This window comes from Papio anubis, chromosome 8, assembly GCF_008728515.1.
Source record: "Papio anubis isolate 15944 chromosome 8, Panubis1.0, whole genome shotgun sequence".
In the NCBI taxonomy this organism is placed as follows: Eukaryota; Metazoa; Chordata; class Mammalia; order Primates; family Cercopithecidae; genus Papio; species Papio anubis.
Genome location: NC_044983.1, coordinates 110,991,340 through 111,004,047, shown reverse-complemented (window position 1 = coordinate 111,004,047; position 12,708 = coordinate 110,991,340). Strand labels below are relative to the sequence as shown.

The 12,708-nt window shown below is 37.7% G+C and overlaps 1 protein-coding gene across 10 annotated transcripts in view; it reads left to right on the top strand.

Annotated features, from left to right (window-relative positions):
* The window catches only part of TRPS1 (transcriptional repressor GATA binding 1), a 261,087-nt gene that overhangs the window by 19,876 nt on the left and 228,503 nt on the right, over positions 1-12,708 (top strand). For 2 of the 10 annotated variants that reach the window (XM_031669709.1, XM_021942569.2), the window contains exons 2-3: positions 6,745-6,847; positions 11,985-12,081. The exons of 5 other annotated variants lie outside the window; for them this stretch is intronic. The gene's annotated coding sequence lies outside the window, so the exon portion shown is untranslated. Of the gene's footprint in view, positions 1-6,744; positions 6,848-10,203; positions 12,082-12,708 lie in introns of those variants that run through there. 3 more of the 10 variants (XM_021942570.2, XM_021942571.2, XM_003903089.5) reach the window with 3 other exon arrangements.

Genomic DNA, 12,708 nt, shown 5'->3' with positions numbered 1-12,708 from the left:
TATTTCAAAGACTAGATGACTTTTTAATGTTAACACTGTTCCAATTTGCTTTCTCCTTAGGCCCTAATTCATTGTCAGAGAGATAAGGCCGTCACCTTTATATACGAGACATTTAAACAAATGTTTTTAGTAATAATTCAGGAAACATCCAACCAGTATTCTTTCTGTAGCGATATCTGCTATCTCTGGTTAAAAAAAGAACTCTATTAGTTTAAGTAACTCTCTTCTTGGCTCCATTACAGTAAAAAGTCTGTGATCAGCACCCTCTTGTAAGGGGAAGTTGTTGAATGACAGGGATGTGGTACTGTCCTGATAATCCTATGGCTTTGTATTTCTTAGTGTATTTATACTCCTGGGTAACTACCCCTGCTTCACATGGGATCTTGACAGCTTTGAATCTGAGGTGGCTTATGTGTGTTACAAACACACACACAGAAAAGAAAGCGTGGTTTGGGTTAGACTTAAAACAGTACTTGCATCAGTCATTATCCAGTGTGTCGGTTAGATTTTTAAGTAATTTATATTTTATGAAAGAGCTTTAAAGACTCAGTGTGCTTTAATGGATAGTGTAGCCAGAGAAATAAAAATAGTAGTAATAATAATGATAATAAAGGACATTTTCTTTAAAAATTTTTTCCTTTTATTTTTAAGAAGAAAAAAAAATCAGAACTGCACATCAGGAACAGAAATAGCGTTGCATTTTCTTTTCACGGATTCTGGAGCAACTACGGTGAGAGTGAGTTGGCTGAGTCTGGGAAGGAGGCTGCTGTCTGCGGCCCTGCCTAGGCGGCAGCGGCGACACGACAGGAGCTGCGTGTGTGTCGCTGGCGTTCGCTCTCTCAGGAGCCCCGGGCCTGAGGCCGCCACCACGCGTGCTCGGCGCCCGGGCTGTGGGCGTGTTATCGCAGGAAGTCCTGCGGAAGCAGTTGTGTGCGCCCGTTCCCTCCGGTTACCTCGCTCATCCTCGGCTGCTGCGCGGTGCCTGCAGCCTCCCTCTCCTCCTCCCTCTCCCAGCGCTGCCTGCCCTGCCAGCTGCGTGGAGGCCGCCTCCTGCCCGCCTCTCCCCACTCCCTCTGCCCTGTCGCGTCGCATCCCCTGGCCAGCCTGCCCTTCTCCCCACTTCCCAACTTGGCTTCCTTTCTCCATAAACTCTCTTCCCTCTTGTCTTGTCTTTTGCTTCCTCTTTGCTGCCGCCCCTCCTTTATTTGACGCTCTAATTTCCTCTTGCCAGATCCCAAATTGGGTTCATCAGCAGTTACTCATCCTTAAATCTTATTATTCACCTGTGATCATTGGGCGACCTGTAAGAGGCATGAGATTAATGCAAAAAAGAGAGTTCCTTACTATGGGAGGAGATCTCTGGCTATCAAAAAGTCATTTTTTTTTAAAGTCACATATTAAAATTAAGCACTAATGTAAATATGAAAAAATTTAAAATGATGGCATAGATTATTAATGAGTCCAGGAATAAGGCAAAGAAGGACAGCCTGAAAAAATAACCTCAAATGAATATAACAAAATTGCCCATTTTTTATTGAGATAACTAAAACTGAGATAAAGTACTAGTTTTTTAATTAATGAAAATGTATTATTAGTCTTTAAATTAGTCATGTACTTTCTCATACAGAGTTTTCAAGGAGCTGCTTAAAGTGTTTCTGATACTTTGAAGTATATTTACTTACATAAACACTCTTGAGTAGATGGAAGTGTGTGTCTCATGCATTCTCAATCAGAAACTATAAAGAAAGTCATATTCAGTAAATCAAAATTTACCTTATAATGTAATAGTTTTACAAGCACATGAAGCCTTTTGGAGTGGCTAAGGCTATATATGTATATAAGGCTACTATATTTTTAGCATTCTGGGAACTGAGGCCTTTTATTTTTCTTAAATTATGAACTTTTAAGACAGTTGCTATACGTGGATCCCTATCAAGTTTTTGCCTTCTTTACATCATCAAGCTTCTTTTTAAATTAATTCTTAAGGGCATGCTTTTTATACCCTCTGTATTAATTTCCTTTTCTAGAAGTCTATATTGGTAAGGCCATATCAGGAAAATTAGTATTTTTAGTAGAGCTGTTCTGAAATTTTTCCACAAGAGATATTTTGCAATAACTGAGCTATATTGTTTCATGGAATTTGTATCCAACTGCTTCATTTTTGCCTTGAGATTTCCGGTGTGCCTAATATTAGGTAAAGAAAATAGTTGATATATAACTGGATGTGAGGTGGCCATTTTAAATTGTAGGTGACAGGATTTATCTCTGGACCCCTTCATTAACTTTAAAATATATATTTTTTAAAATGGGGAAGTTTAGATTCTTCTTTTTAATTTGCAACACTTCAACTTCTAGTATTGCTTTCTGTAGGGGAGAATTTTTCAGTTGACAACATGAGTTGATTTCATAAGTGATAGTATTTAAAATTAGAGATGCTTTATTACAAAAAAATCCCTTTAATGTATGATTTAGTACAGCAACTCTTTTTAAAGTAATGTGTTTAAAAGAAAACCATGACCTCATGATAAAAATAATACTAAACCAATTATTAATAACTACAGTTTGCCATCAAACGTCTAAGCTAAATAATTACATTATTAGAAGAAAGGTACTGAAAGCACAGCACCAGAAACTGTGCTTTAATATTCAAATAATAAAGACTTTAGGTCCACCATATATTTCTGGAGGAGCCAGTCCTACAGTATGGGGGGCATACTTATTATTTCAGTTGTCATAAATGTGGATCACAGTATTTTCTGAACTTTTTGTTTTATTTTGCATTTTTCTGTAACGAGCACTTTGACCTCTTTTCGAGTTTATTTGTTCTCCAGAAATGCACAATACAAATTAAAAGAAAGTTCAGTCATCACAGTGCCTTTTGGGACACGCGACTGTCTGGAATAGACTCATGTCCAGCTATGGTTAGAAGTCCCATAGGTTGTAGCTATGTTTTCCTTTTTGTGATGTGGCTCTGTTGGAATAAAACCAGTCTTAAAGTAATTCTGTAATTTCTCTAGAGTGCAGTCTTCTCACCCATAGGCTGTGAGTAATAGTACCTGGGCACAGGTTTTGGGAGAAGAATCAGTTTAGATAAGATGTGTAAAACAGGTTTGGTGAATGTCAAACGACTGAATATTTATTTCTATAAATAATGATAATGATTGTTCTGTTTCTAATCTTTGTAATTTCTGTATATCATTAACTATGGGAGTGCTTAGACTATTCAAAATAGTATTTCTAAGGCCTTATTTTATTTTTAATTTTAACAATTATATTTAGGATATTTACGGAGAGGAGCAAACTGAGCATTCTAGCCGTCAGCTATTGTAGAAAAGAGTGGCATTATATTATCCCAAAAGGTTAGCTCAGTGTCATACCTTGGTAGAATACATGCCTTAAATTCAAAAGCTCTGTTATGTTTGAATTTCACTTCTATAAGCTTTGGTATTCAGTAGTGCCGAGTTCAAGGTCTAAATTGGAAAAACTTGCAAGAAGTATTTTTGCATTTTTTTTCACGTTGTACATCTTTGCCTTAATGACCTTTTATGGGCCTTTAATGATATGTGCCATCTTTTTTTTTAATATTTGTATTGGCACCTAATTTTAATATGGGATTAAAAAATATGACATTTTGATATCCAGAGATTTCCTCTTATAGTTACTTTTTTGCGTTAATTTTATGACATTTTTCCTCTTTTCCAAAATGAGCACACAATTCCTCCTCAAAACTAATGACTGTCTTATTTTTCAATAGGTTGTTTTAATTTTGAATATATCAGGACCTTTCTTGAGGAGTAGCATTTTAGAGATAATGTTTTGTGGTTTTCGCTGGATATTTTAGAAGTTTTATTTTGATTACGTGGGATATGTCCTACATGATCATAAGCACTTCGTTAATAAAAATGGTTTGTTATTACTGAGATCACCCAGTTTTTCAGCAGGAGAATAATAAATAGAAGTTGTGTGATTCCATAGTCACAGTAGGGTGTACTCTATAGCAGAGTGATTCTGAGTTATAATCACATATCCTAAATTTCAAGCTAAGTGTGTGTATGTATGTGTGTATATATGCATATGTACATATGCAAGCATACCTCGTTTTATTACACTTTCATTTATTACACTCCGTAGATGTTACCTTTTTTATAAATAAAGGTTTGTGGTAACCCTGCGTCAGGCAAATCTGTCATCACCATTTTTTCAAAAATATGTGTTTACCTTATGTCTCTTTTGTCACATTTGGAAAATTCGTGCTATATTTCAGACCTTTTCATTATTATTATATTATATCTGATATGGTGGTCTGTGATCTTTGATGTCACTATTGTAATTGTTTTGGGGAGCCATGAGTGGTGCCCACGTAAGATGGCAAACTTAATTGATAAATGTGTTTGTTTTGAGTGCTCCACTGTCTGGCTGTTCCCTTGTCTCTCTGGGGCTCGTTGGTCCTCCCTATTCCATGAGACACAAAGATTTTGAAATTCAACCTATTAATAACCATACAGTGGCCTCTAAGTGTTCAAGTGAAAAGAAGGGTTTCATGTCTCTCACTTTAAATCGAAAGCTAGAAATGATTAAGCTTAGTGAGAGTGAGGAAGGCATGCTGAAAAAGAGAGAAGCCAAAAACTAGGCCTCTTGTGCCACATGGCCAGGTTGTGAATGCAAAGAAAAAGTGCTTGAAGGAAATTAAAAATGTCACTCTGTTGAGCACACACATGATAAGAAAGCAAAAACAGCCTTATTGCTGATATGGAGAAAGTTTTAGTGGTTAGAGAGAAGATGAAGCCAGCCATGACATTCCCTTCGGGCACAGCCTAATCCAGAGCAAGGCCCTCTGTTTGATTCGGTGAAAACTGAGAGAGATAAAGAAGTTGCAGAAGAAAAGTTTGAAGCCAGCAGAGGTTGGTTCATGGGTTTTAAAGAGATAAGTCATATCCATAACATAAAAGTACAAGGTGAAGCAGCAAGTGATGATGAAGAAGCTGTAGCACATTATCCAGAAGATCTAGTTAAGATCAATGATGAAGGTGGCTACACTAAACAACAGATTTTCAGTGCAGACAAAACAGCTTTCTGTTGGAAGAAGATGCCATCTAGGGGTTTCATAGCTAGAGGGGAATAGGCAATGCCTGGATTGAAAACTTCAAAGGACAGGCTGACTAGTTAGGGGCTAATGCAGCTGATGACTTGAAGTAGAATCCGTTGCTGATTTAGCATTCCAAAGATTCTGGAACCCTTAATCATTATGGTAAATCTACTCTGTGGGGCTGTGCTCTGTAAAAGGAACAGCAAAGCCTGAAGGATAGCACATTTGTTTACAGTATGGTTTACTGAATATTTGAAGTGCACTTTTGAGACCTACTACTTGGAAAAAGATTCTTTTAAAAGTATTACTGCTCACTGACAGTGCACACAGTCACCCCAGAAGCTCTGATGGAGATGTACAAAGATGAATGTTATGTTCATGCCTGTTAACACAGCGTCCCTTCTGCAGTCCTTGGATCAAGGAGAAATTTCAAAATTCAAGTCATTATTTAAGACATACATTTCATGAAGCTATAACTGCCATAGTGATTCCTCTGGTGGATCTGGACAAAGTGAGTTGAAAACTTTCTGGAAAGGATACATCATTCGAGACACCATTAAGAACATTCGTGATTCATGGGAGGTTGTCAAAACATCAGCATTAGCAAAAGTTTGGAAGAAGTTGATTCCGACTCTCATGGATGACTTGGAAGGCTTCAAGACATTAGTGGAGGAAGTAAGTGCAGATGTGGTAGAAATAGCAAGAGAACTAGAATTAGAAGTGGAGCCTGAAGATATGACTGAATTACTGCCATCTCCTGATAAAACTGGAATGGATGAGGTGTTGCTTTTTCTTAAAGATGAGCAAAGAAAGTGGTTTCTTGAGATGGAAGCTACTCCTGGTGGGGATGCTGTGAGCATTGTCGAAATGACAAAGGATTTAGAATATTCCATCAACTTAGTTGGTAAAGCAGCAGCAGTGTTGGAGATGACTGACTCCAGTTTTGAAGGAAGTTCTACCGTGGGTAAAATGCTATCAAATGGCATTACATGCTACAAACAAATCATTCATGAAAAGAAGAGTCAGTTGATGTGGGAAGCTTCATTGTTGCCTTGTTTTAAGAAATTGCCATAGATACCCCCACCTTCAGCAAAAACCTCCACTGAGCAGCCATCAACGATGAGGCAAGACCAGCAAAAAGACTACAAATTGCTCAAGACTCAGATGATTGTTAGTATTTTTTAGCATTAAAGAATGTTTTTAACTAAGTGCATTTTTTAGACATAATACTATCACCCACTTAATAGACCATATTATAATGTAAATGTAGCTTTTATATGTACTGGGAAACCAAAATATTCATGTGATTTGCTTTATTGCAATATTAACTTTATTGTAGTGGTCTGGAACTGAATCTATAGTATCTCTGAGGTGTGCCTGTATATATATATATATATATTTTTTTTTCAGGAAGTAAGCATGCTTTCAATATCAGAGATAAAAACATTAACGAAATATGTCTTTTTAGGGAATAATAAAAATGATTAAAATTACTAATGTTTTTGCTGGGGTTAGGTTATCAAAGCATTTTTTTTTTAACACTGACACAGTCATTCATATTTTCTAGGAGAAATTACCATGCATCTTTGGAGTTATTTTTTATTTGATAGAAAAGATGTCCCTAACTGAGAGTACTAATTCTAAATTTTTGTTGACAGGTGCTGCTATTGAATTGTATTTGGATTATAAAATTCACAAGTTTCATAACTGGAGGCTTACAGAGTGCATTGATGAGATGATTAGAATTACTCTTTTGGTTATGTAAGTTTTTAAATAATGGAATAAGTTCTAGAAATCATACAAAAATTTCCAAAATAAGACTTTCAGAGGGTGTGAATAATAGTGATTTTCTGTCATTTTTGTCATTTAAACACAGTTCTCTATTTTTTTTTGCTCAGCAATAAATGAGTCAATAGGTCCATCTGTATGTTTCTGTTTGTATTCATATCGTATATATGACTATTATGTATGTATATAGTGTTTTTAATAAGTGAATGTGTGTGTGTATATATATGTTTTCTTTTATTTTTTTTTTGAGGCAGGGTCTTGCTGTGTTGCCCAGGCTGGTGTGCTGTGGTGTGATCATAGCTCCCTGTAGCCTTGAACTCTTGAGCTCAAGGGCTCTTCCAGCCTCAGCCTCCTAAATAGCTGGGACTACAGGCACAAGCCATCATGCCTGGCTAATTTTCTAATTTTTTGTAAAGACGGAGTCTTGCTATATTTTCTAGGCTGGTCCTGAACTCCTGGCCTCAAGGAATTCTTCCCATCTCAGTCCTCCAAAGTGCTGGGATTACACATATATTGTAGACTTTGGAAATTAGGAAAACTGAAAAAGGAGTTTTGTTTTGTTTTTGAGACGGAGTCTCACTCTATCGCTCAGGCTGGAGCGCAGTGGTGCAATCTAGGCTTACTGCAACCCCCGCCTCCTAGGTTCAAGTGATTCTCCTGCCTCAGCCTCCCTAGTACCTGAGGCTACAGGCATGCGCCATCATGCTCAGCTAATTTTTTGTATTTTTAGTAGAGATGGGGTTTCACCATGTTGGCCAGGGTGGTCTCGAACTCCTGAGCTCAGGTGATCTACCTGCCCTGGCCTCCCAAATGAAAATGGAGTTTTCATTTCCATGTCACAGTTGTTTTTCAATATAGATCTTCAGTGACGGGAAGCCATTGCTATAGGCTGGTAATTTGATAACCCATTTTGAAATGTATTTGTTGAGCTCATTGTAATTCAGTGTGCCTCTGGTGAAAGGCGTGGGATGGTATAGATTGAAAGAATAATCTGTGGTTGTTCCCTACAGAGACCCTGCTGCCCCTTTTTGGACAGTCATCTTTTAACCTGGCACCCACTAGTGTATTTGCTAAAACGGAGTATTCCAAAATTTAAATGATGTCACATTTGAAAGCAATGCCAAGAAACAATGCGGCAGTTTCTAAATTTTGTGAAGCTAAAATCCCTGGTTACAAGAAAGAGTACATGTCACAGATGAGTAGTTAGTAATGACTTCAGTTTAGCAGGAAAAGAGCAATTCCCATATGCTGATTCTAGTCTCATAACAAAGAATGTTATAGAAAGATTGCACAGTATTTAACAAGCTGTGAGTTAATGTGACAGTGTCGGTGTATCTAGTTCCAGAAGGATAATCACTTTACCATATTTCTTCAAAAATATTTTAAGTTATATTCCAAAACAGAAAACTTGATACATATGAATCCAGACTGTTCCCTGCAACACCTCCCCACCCCCAAGTTAGGTAGTAAAATCAGGTTTAAGCAATTGAATTGCTTCCGACATGCTGGCTCCTAAATACCTGAATAAATGTAGAATTTCTATTGTCAGACTCAGAGGCTTCCTTGTTATATAAGGGAGAGTGGGTATAAATGAGAGTGTTGCATCTTGAACTGTAATTATCCAAAAACTTAGTTTTCAATACGTGAGTTTACCTCTAACCAATAGCCTCTCCTAATTTGAACATAGACTACGTCCTTCAACACTTACGGAAACCTTAGGAGTTGAGAAAATGACGTAAAGTTGTATTGCTTTCAGTCCTTTGGAACACATACTCGTACTGTAGGTATGTTAGTTACCAGCAATTCATTTCCAGGGTTTTTCCCAAAGACCTGCTGTTTTATGCATGTTCATATTAGCACTATGATTTGCTTATTCCTGTGAACATGAACGACAATGACAGATAGCACTTTTGAACAGTAGACCTGTGTCTTTTAAAAGCTTAAAACTCCATGCTCATCATTTTGTCGCTGCAAAGATTCCTAAAGGCAGGCATGGGGAGGCGTTGTAGAATAGGGAGAGGATGTTATTTCCTTCAGTGGTTTAAGGAAATGCATGTTTTCCATCATGAAAGAAAAGATAATCATTATCAAATTCAGAGGATATTGTTTTATCATTCCCGTAATGAACTTGTGTCTCTTTTATCAATTAACATGTAGATGGATATTAGGAAAAACCAGGTTCAGGTAGAAAGAGGTACATAGAATTAATAATTCTTCATGAGGAATTTCTGCTAAGTGCCTTTTATAGAGTTTTTTTTCTTGGAAATTTTTGAAATTATCAAGTATAAAGTTGATGCTTAAATTATGTTTTAATGTTTCTTAAGACTTTCTCTGGATTCAGATTATGGAATTAAGGTGTTTTGATACTATGAAAGTATGTGTTGCTAATACTGTAACATACTGTACATTTACTATACTGTCAATAATATATGTAACTACTACTGAGTATTGACTACTTTAAGAAGTTAAGGTCTCTCAGTTTGTCAAAAGAGACATTAGTCTTACATCGAGTGTCCTCATGAAGTGACATAAGCAGGCAACCGACATTCTACTACCACTTTTTGACTTTTTATTTATTTATTTATTTTTGAGATGGGGTCTTACTCTGTTGCCCAAGCTGGAGTGCAGTGGCACTATCTCAGCTCACTGCAACCTCTGCCTCCCAGGCTCAAGCAGTCCTCCTGCCTCAGCCTCTGGAGTACCTGGAACTACAGGCATGTGCCACCATGCCCGGCTAATTTTGTTTTGTAGAGATTGGGTTTCACCGTGTTACCCAGGCTGGTCTCCAACTCCTGAACTCAAGTGGTCCACCGACTTGGCCTTCCAAGTGCTGGGATTACAGACATGAACCACCACGCCCGGCCACTATTTGATTTATACTGTATTTTTAGTGTACAAGCTGTTTAAGAGAAACATTGATCTTAAAGCATAAGAGTCAGTGACTTTGAAAAGTGAAAACAAGGGAAATCTGGTCAAATTTCCTTTTATCCTTCCACCCAAAATTGTTTGGCTGCCTGCGTTTTGTAATCATGTAATGATTGACTGCTGGACATTGTGGCTCACGCCTGTAATCCCAGCGCTCTGGGAGGCCAAGGTGGCAAGATGGCTTGAGCCTAAGAGTTTGAGACCAGCCTAAGCAACACAGGGAGACCTCATCTCTACAAAAATATATAAAATTCAATTAACCCGGAATGGTAGTACATGCCTATTGTCCCAGATACTTGGGAGGCTGAAGCAGGAGAATTGCTTGAGTCTGGAAGGTCAAGGCTGCAATGAGCCATGATCATGCCACTGTACTCTAGCTGGGACAACAGAGCAAGACCCTGTTTCAAAAATAAATAAATAAATGAATGAATGAATAAATAAATAAATAAATAAATAGATAAATATCATATAGTGATTGAATTTACCTGTGCAGAAAGTACCTTTTTCTCCCAATGGGTGCTGGCATCTTCTTTCAGTATATATAGAGTGGCCACTTCGTGTGCTACTTGTTAGCAGTTTATAGTCTAATGGGGGAAGGATAGGAGGAATAAAAGAAATTATAGCACATTGCATTTACTGTCTATTTCAGTGTGCATTATCTTATTCATCTAATTTGTACTCTCTTTTCTGTTTATTCACTTAAAAAAAACCCTGTAAAATAGGCCAGTTATACATATTATTGTGGGAATTAAGAAAGTGAAGCTGTGAGTAAGCTCAAAGAAGAGGGTAAAAACCCAGCCAAAACCACTATTGGTTTTGGTTAATGTGCTTGCATAATCCTTTGAATCTGTGTCTTTTCTGAGTGTATGTGTAAAATTGTGCGTAAGTGTGTGTAGTTCTCTCTGTATCCTGTCCAACTTTGGCAAAGGGGTAGTTTTGCCAGAATTTGCTTTTGGAGCTACAAGGAGATCTCTGCCCACACCTTTTTCGTGAGGTCAGTTCCCTCACATTTGAGAACAACGTCAATTTTTTTGGCCTTAAAGGCAGTGTTGGCTTGTGCCTAAATGTACCTTCATGACCTTAACACAAATTCACAAATCAAACTATTTTTTTCATTGCACTCATGTCTTGGGGCTCTCCACGGCAGAGTCTTAGCGGAATTGTTTTGGAATAGACACAAAGATTACTAACCTCTGTGGAAAAGTACCCTGACTTCATAGCGTTCCTACTTCAAAAACAAACTCCGTCTGGATGGCGAGTCACTGGGAGACTTGAGTGATTACGAGGGAGATTTGGTGTAAAATGGAATTTTAGATCAACCTTTAGCACCTAAATCTGAGGTCTGTCAAGTCTCTGTTTTTATAGATCTGACTTGAAATAAAGAGGTGTGTTCTGTTGAAGCCTTCCTGGCCCTTATTTTAGCTACTGATTTACATGGGATGTACTGGTGGGGATCATAATTGAGTTTTAACCAAGTTCTGGGAAAGCTCCCAGTGGGACTGGGAAAATCTGGCTCATTTTGGAAAACCTATATTTATGTTTTTAAATAATTTGGAAAACCTGATAAAATGCTGCAGGTGTAAGAACTTAAGAATTACAATGGATCAGGATAAACGGGGCTAGAATAAAACACTAAGTACAGTCAGACAGTCCATGGAAACAAACAGATGGGTGTCAAGAGCTAAGTTAGTGAGTTGATCAGCTCTATTTTTGTCTTTTCAGTAAGTTTCATGAAGCTTGTCCAGTAAACATGAATAACTTCAATAAGTTCATGCAGCAAATATTCATTAAGCAGCACCTACTCATTTATGGGATACTGTACTAAGGTGTGAGAATATCAATATGAATGACAACAAAAGAACACTGTCCAGGCAAGCATACAAATAACAGATAAATAAAATATTGATAGTCATAACCCCAATATAGCTATATAAAGATGATCATAGCACATAAATTCTGGAAAACTCCAGTATCGTTAATGTCTCACGTGTGTATATCAGTCAGCCCATCTTTTTATCTGAACCTGTGCGATATGTCTGAAGTTTTAAAAATTCCACTTCTTTTTATGATCAGAGTTGAAGATTTATTTTGAAACCCATAACTTTTCTTCATTTTCTACCTTTCCCTTCTTCAGTCTGCACGTCACACCACATCTAGTTTAGTTTTCCTGATCTCTTCTTTTTAGAAACTTCAAGTGGCTTCCTGCTTTCTGCAAGTGGTCCAGCGTCATCAACTGGGATTCAAGATTCTATCTTACTAACCTTGGCAACCACGTCTTCCATGTGAGCCATTTGTTTTAAACCTAGATTCTTCTCTGTTTCTTGGCATATGTTAATATTGTTAGCAACCTTTTGTTTCTTTTACTCCTGTTTGCTGGAATCCCCTTTTCTGTCTCCTGTAGCTGTGCAATTCTTATTTCTCTCTCAGGATGATCTTCACTCTCATCTCTATTAACTGTTTCCTCTGCCATTGACCACATTGGTTATTTTATTGTGAATGAAAGAAATAATAGAAATATTAATAAAAGATAGCAAACTGTTAGTACTTACTGATTACTTTTTTTTTTTTTTTTTGACAGAGTCTCACTCTGTTGCCCAGGCTGGAGTGTGGTGGTGGTGCAATCTCAGCTCACTGCAGCCTCCACCTCCCGGGTTCAAGCGATTCTCCTGCCTCAGGCTCCCAAGTAGCTGAGATTACAGGCACCCACCACCACACCCAGCTAATTTTTGTATTTTTAGTAGAGACGGGGTTTCACCATGTTGGCCAGGCTGGTCTTGAACTCCTGGCCTCAAGCTGTCCTCCCTCCTCGGGCTCCCAAAGTGTTGGGGTTACAGGCGTGAGTCACCATGCCCAGCCAAGTACTTAACTGATTACTTTCAAGAGAATTTACTGTTTGCACTGCTCATTTT